This window comes from Pristiophorus japonicus, chromosome 2 (genome assembly GCF_044704955.1).
Source record: "Pristiophorus japonicus isolate sPriJap1 chromosome 2, sPriJap1.hap1, whole genome shotgun sequence".
NCBI lineage: Eukaryota > Metazoa > Chordata > Chondrichthyes > Pristiophoridae > Pristiophorus > Pristiophorus japonicus.
The window spans coordinates 185,919,297-185,929,679 of NC_091978.1; the positions used below are offsets into that span (position 1 = coordinate 185,919,297).

Consider the following 10,383-nt stretch of genomic DNA (forward strand, 5'->3'; position numbering starts at 1 on the left):
GGCAGTACTCTGAGGCGGGGGCAGGTTGGTAGAGAACCTTTGTCTTACGGATGTTTATTGGAAGACCCAGACTCTCATACCCTTCAGTGAAGGTGTCAAAGATGCTTTGGAGTTTGGCCTCTGACTGTGCACAAACGCTAGCATCATCTGCGTAATGTAATTCAATGATGGAGGTTGGTGAAACATTGCTACTCGACTGGAGGTGACAGAGATTGAACAATTTCCCGTTCATCCTATAGATTAGCTCCACTCCAGCGGGAAGCTTGTTGGAGGTTAGATAAAGCATTGCAATAAAAAGATTGGGAAGAGCATTGGTGGAATGACACAACCTTGCTTGAACCCGATCTGCACGTGTATTGGGTCTGTGGTGGATTGTTGATAAGGATCATGGCATGCATGTCAACGTGAAGCAGGCAGAGGATGGTGATAAATTTTTGAGAACAGCCGAATTTGAGGAGGACACTCGATAATCGCTCTCGTTTGACAGAGTCAAAGGCCTTTGTGTGGGCAAAGAAGGACAATTACAGAGGTTGGTGCTGCTCGCTACATGTTTCTTGGATTTGTCGCGCGGTGAAAATCATGTCCGTTGTGCATCTAAGTGGGCAGAATCCATATTGCGACACTGGAAGGAGCTCTTCAGACACTGGGAGGAGACGATTGAGGAGGATTCTTGTGATAATTTTCCCTGTGGCAGACACTGATTACACACTTCTATATGGCTCAGAGACATGGACCATGTACAGTAGACACCTCAAGTTGTTGGAGAAATATCACCAAAGATGTCTCCGTAAGATCCTACAAATCCCCTGGGAGGACAGATGCACCAACATCAGCATCCTCACTTAGGCTAACATCCCCAGCATTGAAGCACTGACCACACTCGATCAGCTCCACTGGGCAGGTCACATAGTCCGCATGCCAGACACGAGACTCCCAAAGCAAGTGCTCTACTCGGAGCTCCTTCATGGCAAACGAGCCAAAGGTGGGCAGCGGAATCACTGCAAGGGCACCCTCAAAGCCTCCTTGATAAAGTGCAACATCCCCATTGACACCTGGGAGTCCCTGGCCCAAGACCACCCTAAGTGGAGGAAGTGCATCCGAGAGGGCACTGAGCACCTCGAGTCTCAACGCCGAGAGCATGCAGAAATCAAGCACAGACAGCGGAAAGAGCATGCAGCGAACCAGTCCCACCCACTCCTTCCCTCAACCACTATCTGTCCCACCTGTGGCTCTCGTATTGGACTGTTCAGCCACCAAAGAACTCACTTCCGGAGTGGAAGCAAATCTTCCTTGATTTCGAGGGACTGCCTATGATGATGATACTTCTGGTGCACGCCACCAGGCAAACTACCTCACCAAAATGACATCCAGCACGGCTCACACTAGGGGGCCAAAATAGTCCTTTTCCTTCATGCATGCTACCACTGCAAATCGGCAGCCATACTGCGCAGTGCAATGGCCGCCAATTTTTCGTGTAATGGCCGCAATTACCAAAATTCTGCTCCTGCAGTATTGCAGCGGTGACCCACTTCCCCCTACCACCAACGTCAGTGTTCTCACTCAGGCCAACATCCCCAGCATCGAAGCATTGACCACGATCAATCAGCTCCGTTGGGCGTGCCACACCGGTTACATGCCCGACACAAGACTCCCAAAGCAAATGCTCTACTCGGAGCTTCAACATGGCAAGCGAGTCCCAGCTGGGCAGAGGAAACATTTTAAGGACACCCACAAAGCCTCCTTGATAAAGTGCAACATCCCCACCGACACCTGGGAAGCCCTGGCCAAAGACTGCCCGAAGTGGAGGAAAAGCATCCGGGAAGACGCTGAACACTTCGAGTCTCATTGCCCAGAGCAAGCTGAAGCTAAGCACAGGCAGCGGAAGGAGCACGCGGCAATATAGGCACCCCACCCACCTGTTCCTTCAGCCACCGTCTGCCCCACTTGTGACAGAGACTGTAGGTCCTGCATTGGACGCTTCAGTCACATGTGAATTCATTTTTAGTGTGGAACCAAGTCATCCCCGAATCCGAGGGACTGCCTAAGAGAAGAAACCGTTCCGCTGCTGCCGAGCCGTACTAAGTGCATCATCATAGTGCGCACCGTCGATGATCCCCCCCGAAGGTGAAATTCCGCAGAGAATATCTTCCTTCCGCCGGATGGTGCCATAAGCTGCTTTTATAAGGCCTTCTAAAATGATGGTGCGGCTTCCATTAAAGGTGAGGACACACTGTTGCCATGTTTTTTTTTGTCAGCCAACCGGCAAGTTGGGCCGACAATTATGCCCCCGGGTTCAGCCAGGCCGCCAACAGGCATCCTGGCACCCCCTGGCGAGTAAAGAAATAGGAGGGTAGAGAAGATATATGTGTGGCTGAAGAGATGGTGCAGGCAGGAGGGCTTTAGATTTCGGAGGCATTGGGACCATTTCTGGCGGAGGTGGGACCTGTACAAGATAGATTGCACCTCAACAGAGCCGGCACCAGTATCCTCATGGGAGATTTTACTAGTGCTGTTGGGGAGGGTTTAAACTAGCTTGGCAGGGTGATGGGAACTGGGAGAGAAGCAAAGCTGGAATTGAGCAGCAGAAAAATAGAAAGTGACTTTGGAAGACAGAGGAAGCAAGGGCTGGAAAATAGACAACAAGGGAGTTTGGCACCATTAAATGGTATATATTTCAATGCAAATATAGAGAATAAGGCCAATGAACTGAGAGCACAGATGGACACTTGGCAGTATGATATTATAGCCATTACTGAGACATGGCTGAAAGAAGGACAGGTATAGCAGCTCAACATTCCTGGTTACAAGGTTTTCAGACGGGATAGAGAGGGGATAAGGAGACGGGGGGGTCGCAGTATTGATTAAAGAAACAATTACAGCTGTGAGAAGAGATGATATGTTAGAGGGGTCATCAACTAGGCCAAATGGGTTGAATTGAAGGACAAAAATGGGGCGATCACACTACTGGGAGTGTACTGTAGACCCCCAAACAGTCAGAGGGAGCTACAAGAACAAATAAGTGGCAAATTGCTGTGGTGCAAAAACTATAGAGCTGTAATAGTGGGTAATTTCAACTACCCTAATATTAACTGGGAAAAAAACAGTGTGAATGGTTCAGAGGGAGCGGAATTCCAAAAATCTATTCAGGAGAACATATTTAGCCAGTATGTAACAAGCCCAACAAGGAAGGGGGCGGTTCTGGACTTGGTTTCTGGGGAATGAAGGAGGGACAGGTGGAAGGGGTATCAGTGGGAGAGCATTTTGGTGCTAGTGATCATAATTCAGTAAGATTTAGGGTTGTTATGGAAAAGGACAAAGGTGAAATCGGAAAAAAAGTTCTCAATTGGGGTAAAGCCAATTTTGCTGAGTTGAGATGGTATTTGGCCAAGGTGGATTGGAAACAGCTACTTCAGTGTCAGAGTAGTGCGATGCATTGAGGGAGGAGATCCTGAGAGTACAGAGCAAGTATGTTCCCTTAAAAAAAAAGGTGGGGCTAATAAATCTAGAGCTCCTTGGATGTCAAGGGAAATACAGGGTAAGATAAAGAAAAAAAGGGAAACTTATGACAGATTACGAGAACTCAATACTGCAGAGACTCGAGAGGAGTATAAGAAGTGCAGGGGTGCAATTAAAAAAGATATCAGGAAAGCAAAGAGAGAGCATGAAAGAATGTCGGCAAGTAAAATCAGGGAAAACCCAAAGATGTTTTATAAATACATTACAAGCAAGAAGATAACTAGAGAAAGAATGGGGCCTATTAGAGACCACAAAGGAAATTTGTATGTGGAGGCAGAAGATGTGGGTGTGATTCTGAATGAATACTTTGCATCTGTTTTCACAAAAGAGAGGGGCGATGCAGACTTTGCAATGAGGGAGGAGGAGTGTGAAATATTAGATGAGCTAAACATAGTGACAGAGGAAGTATTAAGGAGCTGAGCAGCTGTGAAAGTGGATAAATCCACAGGCCCAGATGAAATGTATCCTTGGAAGTTAAGAGAAGCAAAAGAGAAAATAGCAGAGGCTCCAACCATCATTTTCCAGTCCTCTCTGGCTACAGATGTGGTGCCAGAAAACTGGAGGACTGCGAATGTGGTACCTTTGTTTAAAAATGGAGCAAGGGATAAATTGAGTAATTACAGGCCAGTCGGCCTAACTCAGTGATAGGAAAATTATTGGAAAAAGACATGAGGGACAGGCTAAATCTTCATTTGGAAAGACATGGCTTAATTAAGGACAGTCAGCATGGATTTGTTAAGGGAAGGTCATGTCTGAGTAACTTGATTGAATTTTTCAAGGGGGTAACCAGGAGGGTCGATGAGGGCAGTGCATATGATGTAGTGAACATAGATTTTAGCAAAGCCTTTGATAAAGTTCCACATGGCAGACTGGTCAAGAAAATTAAAGCCTATGGGATCCAGGGCAAAGTGGCAAGTTGGATCCAAAATTGGCTTCGAGGCAGGAAGCAAAGGGTAATGGTTGATGGGTGTTTTTGTGACTGGAAGGCTTTTTCCAGTGGGATTCTGCAGGGCTCAGTGCTGGGCCCCTTGTTTTTTGTGGTATATATCAATGACTTGGACCTAAATGTTGGGAGTATGATTGCACGCAGCATTCGAAACAAAGTAAGAGTTGACGGCACAAATCATTACAAATGGGTATGATTTGGTGGCCATTACAGAAACATGGTTGCAGGGTGGCCAAGACTGGTAATTAAACATACAGGTGTATCTGACAATTCGGAAAGATAGACAAGAAGGGAAAGGAGGTGGGGTAGCTCTGTTAATAAAGGATGATATCAGGGCAGTTGTGAGAGACGATATTGGTTCTAATGAACAAAATGTTGAATCATTGTGGGTGGAGATTAGAGATAGTAAGGGGAAAAAGTTACTGGTGGGCGTAGTTTACAGGCCCACAAATAATAACTTCATGGCGGGGCGCACAATAATCAAGGGAATAATGGAGGCATGTGAAAAATATCATGGGGGATTTTAACCTACATGTCGATTGGTCAAATCAAATCGCATGGGGTAGCCTTGAGGAGGAATTCATAGAATGCATACGGGATTGTTTCTTAGAACAGTATGTTACAGAACCTACAAGGGAGTAAGCTATCTTAGATCTGGTCCTGTGTAATGAGATAGGAATAATAAACAACCTCCTAGTAAAATATCCTCTTGGAATGAGTGATCACAGTATGGTTGAATTTGTAATACAGATTGAGGGTGAGGAAGTGGTGTCTCAAATGAGCGTACTGTGCTTAAACAAAGGGGACTACAGTGGGATGAGGGCAGAGTTGGCTAAAGTAGACTGGGAACATAGACTAAACGGTGGCACAATTGAGGAACAGTGGAGGACTTTTAAGGAGCTCTTTCATAATGCTCAACAAAAATATATTCCAGTGAAAAAGAAGGGCGGTAAGAGAAGGGGTAACCAGCTGTGGATAACCAAGGAAATAAAGGAGAGTATCAAATTAAAAACCAATGTGTATAAGGTGGCCAAGGTCATTGGGAAACTAGAAGATTGGGAAAATTTTAAACTGCAGCAAAGAATGACTAAGAAAGCAATAACGAAAGGAAAGATAGATTACGAAAGTAAACTTGCGCAAAACATAAAAACAGATAGTAAAAGCTTTTACCGATATATAAAACGGAAAAAAGTGACTAAAGTAAATGTTGGTCCACTAGAAGATGAGAAGGGGGATTTAATAATGGGAAATGTGGAAATGGCTGAGACCTTAAACAATTATTTTGCTTCGGTCTTCACAGTGGAAGACACAAAAACCATGCCAAAAATTGCTGGTCATGGGTATGTGGGAAGGGAGGACCTTGAGACAATCACTATCACTAGTGGGGTAGTGCTGGACAGGCTAATGGGACTCAAGGTAGGTATGTCCCCTGGTCCTGATGAAATGCATCCCAGGGTATTAAAAGGGATGGCAGAAGTTATAGCTGATGCATTCGTTATAATCTACCAAATTTCTCTGGACTCTGGGGAGGTACCAGCGGATTGGAAAGCAGCTAATGTAACTCCTCTGTTTAAAAAAGGGGGCAGACAAAAGGCAGGTAACTATAGGCCAGTTAGTTTAACATCTGTAGTGGGAAAAATGCATGAAGCTATCATTAAGGAAGAAATAGCGGGACATCTAGATAGGAATAGTGCAATCAAGCAGACGCAACATGGATTCATGAAGGGGAAATCATGTTTAACTAATTTACTGGAATTCTTTGAGGATATAACGAGCATGGTGGATAAAGATGTACCGATGGATGTGGTGTATTTAGATTTCCAAAAGGCACTCGATAAGGTGCCACACAAAAGGTTACTGCAGAAGATAAAGGTACGCGGAGTCAGAGGAAATGTATTAGCATGGATCGAGAATTGGCTGGCTAACAGAAAGCAGAGAGTCCAGATAAATGGGTCCTTTTCAGGTTGGAAATCGGTGGTTAGTGGTGTGCCACAGGGATCGGTGCTGGGACCACAACTGTTTACAATATACATAGATGACCTGGAAGAGAGTGTAGTGTAACAAAATTTGCAGATGGCACAAAGATTAGTGGGAAAGCGGGTTGTGTAGAGGACACAGAGAGGCTGCAAAGAGATTTAGATCGGTTAAGCAAATAGGCTAAGGTTTGGCAGATGGAATACAATGTCGGAAAATGTGAGGTCATCCACCTTAGGAAAAAAAAGCAGTAAAAAGGGAATATTTTTTGAATGGGGAGAAATTACAACATGCTGCGGTGCAGAGGGACCTGGGGGTCCTTGTGCATGAATCCCAAAAAGTTAGTTTGCAGGTGCAGCAGGTAATCAGGAAGGCTACTGGAATGTTAGCCTTCATTGCAAGAGGAATGGAGTACAAAAGCAGGGAGGTCCTGCTGCAACTGTACAGGGTATTGGTGAGGCCGCACCTGGAGAACTGCGTGCAGTTTTGGTCACCTTACTTAAGGAAGGATATACTAGCTTTAGAGGGGGTACAGAGACGATTCACTAGGCTGATTCCGGAGATGAGGGGGTTACCTTATGATGATAGATTGAGTAGACTGGGTCTTTACTTGTTGGAGTTCAGAAGGATGAGGGGTGATCTTATAGAAACATTTAAAATCATGAAAGGGATAGACAAGATAGAGGCAGAGTGGTTGTTTCCACTGGTCGGGGAGACTAGAACTAGGGGACACAGTCTCAAAATACGGGGGAGACTATTTAAAACCGAGTTGAGAAGGAATTTCTTCTCCCAGAGGGTTGTGAATCTGTGGAATTCTCTGCCCAAGGAAGCAGTTGAGGCTAGCTCATTGAATGTATTCAAATCACAGATCAATAGATTTTTAACTAATAAGGGAATTAAGGGTTATGGGGAGCGGGCAGGTAAGTGGAGCTGAGTCCACGGCCAGATCAGTCATGATCTTGTTGAATGGCGCAGCAGGCTCGAGGGTCTAGAACTCCTGTTCCTAATTCTTATGTTCTTATATTCTTATGTTCTTAAGAACTTTGCAGATGACACTAAAATAAACTGTGTGGTTGATAATGAAGAAGAAAGCTGCGGACTGCAGGAAGATATCAATGTACTGGTGAGGTGGGCAGAAAAGTGGCAAATGGAATTCCATCCAGATAAGTGTGAGGTAGTGCATTTGGTGAGGTCTAACAAGGCAAGAGAATACACATTAAATGTTATGACACTGAAAAGTGTAGAGGAACAAAGGGACCTTTGAATACAGGTCCACAGATCCCTGAAGTTAGCAGGCCAGGTAGATAAGGTGGTTAAGAAGGCATATGGCATACTTGCCTTTATAAGTTGAGGCATGGCATTCAAGAGGTTATGTTTGAACTGTATAAAATACTGGCTAGGCCGCAGATGGAGTACTGTGTGCAGTTCTGGTCACCACATTACAGTAAAGCTATGATTGCACTGGAAAGGGTGCAGAGGAGATTTCCAAGAATGTTGCCTGGACTGGAGAATTTTGGCAATGAGGAAAGATTGGAGATGCTGGGTCTGTTTTCTTTGGAACAAAGGAGGCTGAGGGGAGACCTGATTGATGTATATAAAATTATGAGGGGCCTGGATAGAGTGGATAGAAAGGACCTGTTCCCTTGACAGAGGGGTCAACAACCAGGGGACATCGATTTAAAGTAATTGGGGGGAGGTTTAGAGGAGATATGAGGGGAAATTTCTTCACCCAGAGGGTAGTGGGGGTCTGGAACTCACTGCCTAAAAGGGTGGTAGAGGCAAAAACCTGCACCACATTTAAAAAATACTTGGATGTGCACTTACAATGCCATAACCCACATTGCTACAGATCAAGAGCTTGAAAGTCATCATCATAGTCAGCCCCTTGAATCAAGGCTGACCTGCTCCACACCAAAAAGTTCATAGGTGTTTCAACGAAGGTTCTAATATTGCAGGTTCGGAACTAAATCTTGAATGGTGGAAGATGCCTGTGCGTGGATTTTTTTAACGTGGGGTGGCCGTTGCACAGCAACCACCACACGGGCTTGACAGAGCTAGAGTTTGGTCCAGTGGCAAGGATTACCCAAGCTGACTGGAGACCAGCTCTTCTGCACGGACCTGGTGTGCACACATGTCGCAGTGTGGGCAGTTGCGTAACTATGCCAAAGCAACCAATGCAGTGGCATTGGGGCCCTCGCCTGAAGGAGGGCCCACCACCTGCTTCCTCGCAAACTCGTTGGCGGTGTGGCTCAGCTGGAAAACGCTCCTATCCAGCCTCTTGGTGAAAGTTTTGAACCCGTCGACCCTGCTCTCCACCTCCTGCAGGTCGAGGGGGCTCTGCGGGGTGCTGAGCAACAGGAGGAAGTTGCCCCCCACCATTTAGTTCTTCTCGGCTTTCCTCTTGCCCTGCATCCAAGCCTTCTGATCGTTGCAGGTGAGGAAGTGCTGGAAGGCGTCGCAGCGGGCCAGCACCGGGTGGCTCATCATGTGGTTCATTCACAGGGTCAGCCCTTTCTTCTGCTTGGAGACGAAATCCTGCTGGAAGAGGCCCGTAACTTGCTTCTTGAGGTTGTGGGGCACCAAAATGACGGAGAACTCCTCCACCAGCCGACCGTACAGCCCGTCGAAGTGCTTATGGTGCTGATTGACTGGACATTTGGTGTGGCCGGGCACCAGTCAGTACGAGATGTAGCTCCTGATGCCCTTGAACTTGGTCTGCTTGGTGGGTTCATCGATGGAGCAGGTGAACGGGTAAGGGTTCTCCTGCCACTCGGGGCCGTGCGGGCCGGCCGCCACGCAGATCTTGTCACCGTCCTTGGCGAAGCCGGCCGCCGCGCCCAGGATGAACGCCTCGCCGCCCGACTTGACGAAAGTGGAGAAGCGGTTGAGGTTCCTGCTGACCGTGGCTGTGCTCTTGCAGGAGGAGGCGGCGGCCGAGGAGGAGGAGAACATCAGCCCCCAGAATTTCTGGCAGCCAGCTCCCGTGCTCACTCCATAATGGCCCATCCCATCGAAATCCGAGAAGCCGCCGCCGCCTCCCTCGCGGCTGCAGCCCCCGGACAGTGGCTCGTCCGCCACCGTCGAGTTATCATCCCAGTCATCATCCCGGTCGTCGTCATCGCTACTGTCCGATGCTGGTGTTGCAGCCCAGCCAGGACCAGCCCCCCCGAGGCCGCCGCCGTCCGTTTGGGCAGGAGGCAGGGGGCAGAAGGTGCTGGCAGTGGGGCAGGCCGGCAGGGGGGAGCCGCTGGGGAGCTGAGGCTCAGGCGGCGCCGGTTGTCGTAGCCGCCAGTCGGCACGTTGACATAGCGGGAGGTGGGAGAGCGGGCAGGGAAGCAGCAGATCCGCACGTACGTGGCCAGGAAGAGGCCCCTCTGACCGCGGCTGTTGGCCCTTCCAGCCAGCCCTCAATGTCGTGCTCGCTGTACACAGTCAGCACCTCGTCCTCCTGCACCGAGATCTCACCCACATTCTCGCTCTGTAAATCGCACAGAGCCCGAAGCTGGAGTGCCATCGTCCCGCCGTCCGTACCCAGCTCAGCTCCGTTCCCAGACCCCGCGGTAACCCCCCCACCCTGTAAACGCTCCCTCACACTACTCCCGGCTCCCCCTCACACCGGCTCCACCAGACCCCCGCAGACTCCCTCAGCCTTCATTGCGAGAGGGATGGAGTACAAAAGCAGGGAGGTCCTGCTGCAACTGTACAGGGTATTGGTGAGGCCGCACCTGGAGTAATGTGTGCAGTTTTGGTCACCTTACTTAAGGAAGGATATACTAGCCTTGGAGGGGGTACAGAGACGATTCACGAGGCTGATTCCGGAGATGAGGGGGTTACCTTATGATGATAGATTGCGTAAACTGGGTCTTTACTCGTTGGAGTTCAGAAGGATGAGGGGTAATCTTATAGAAACATTTAAAATAATGAAAGGGATAGACAAGATAGAGGCA

At 48.0% G+C, this 10,383-nt stretch overlaps 1 pseudogene; it reads right to left on the bottom strand.

Moving 5' to 3' along the window:
* Window positions 1-8,593: 8,593 nt before the first annotated feature.
* On the bottom strand, window positions 8,594-9,950 carry LOC139229324 (sorting nexin-18-like; annotated as a pseudogene).
* Between the last annotated feature and the right edge of the window lie 433 nt (window positions 9,951-10,383).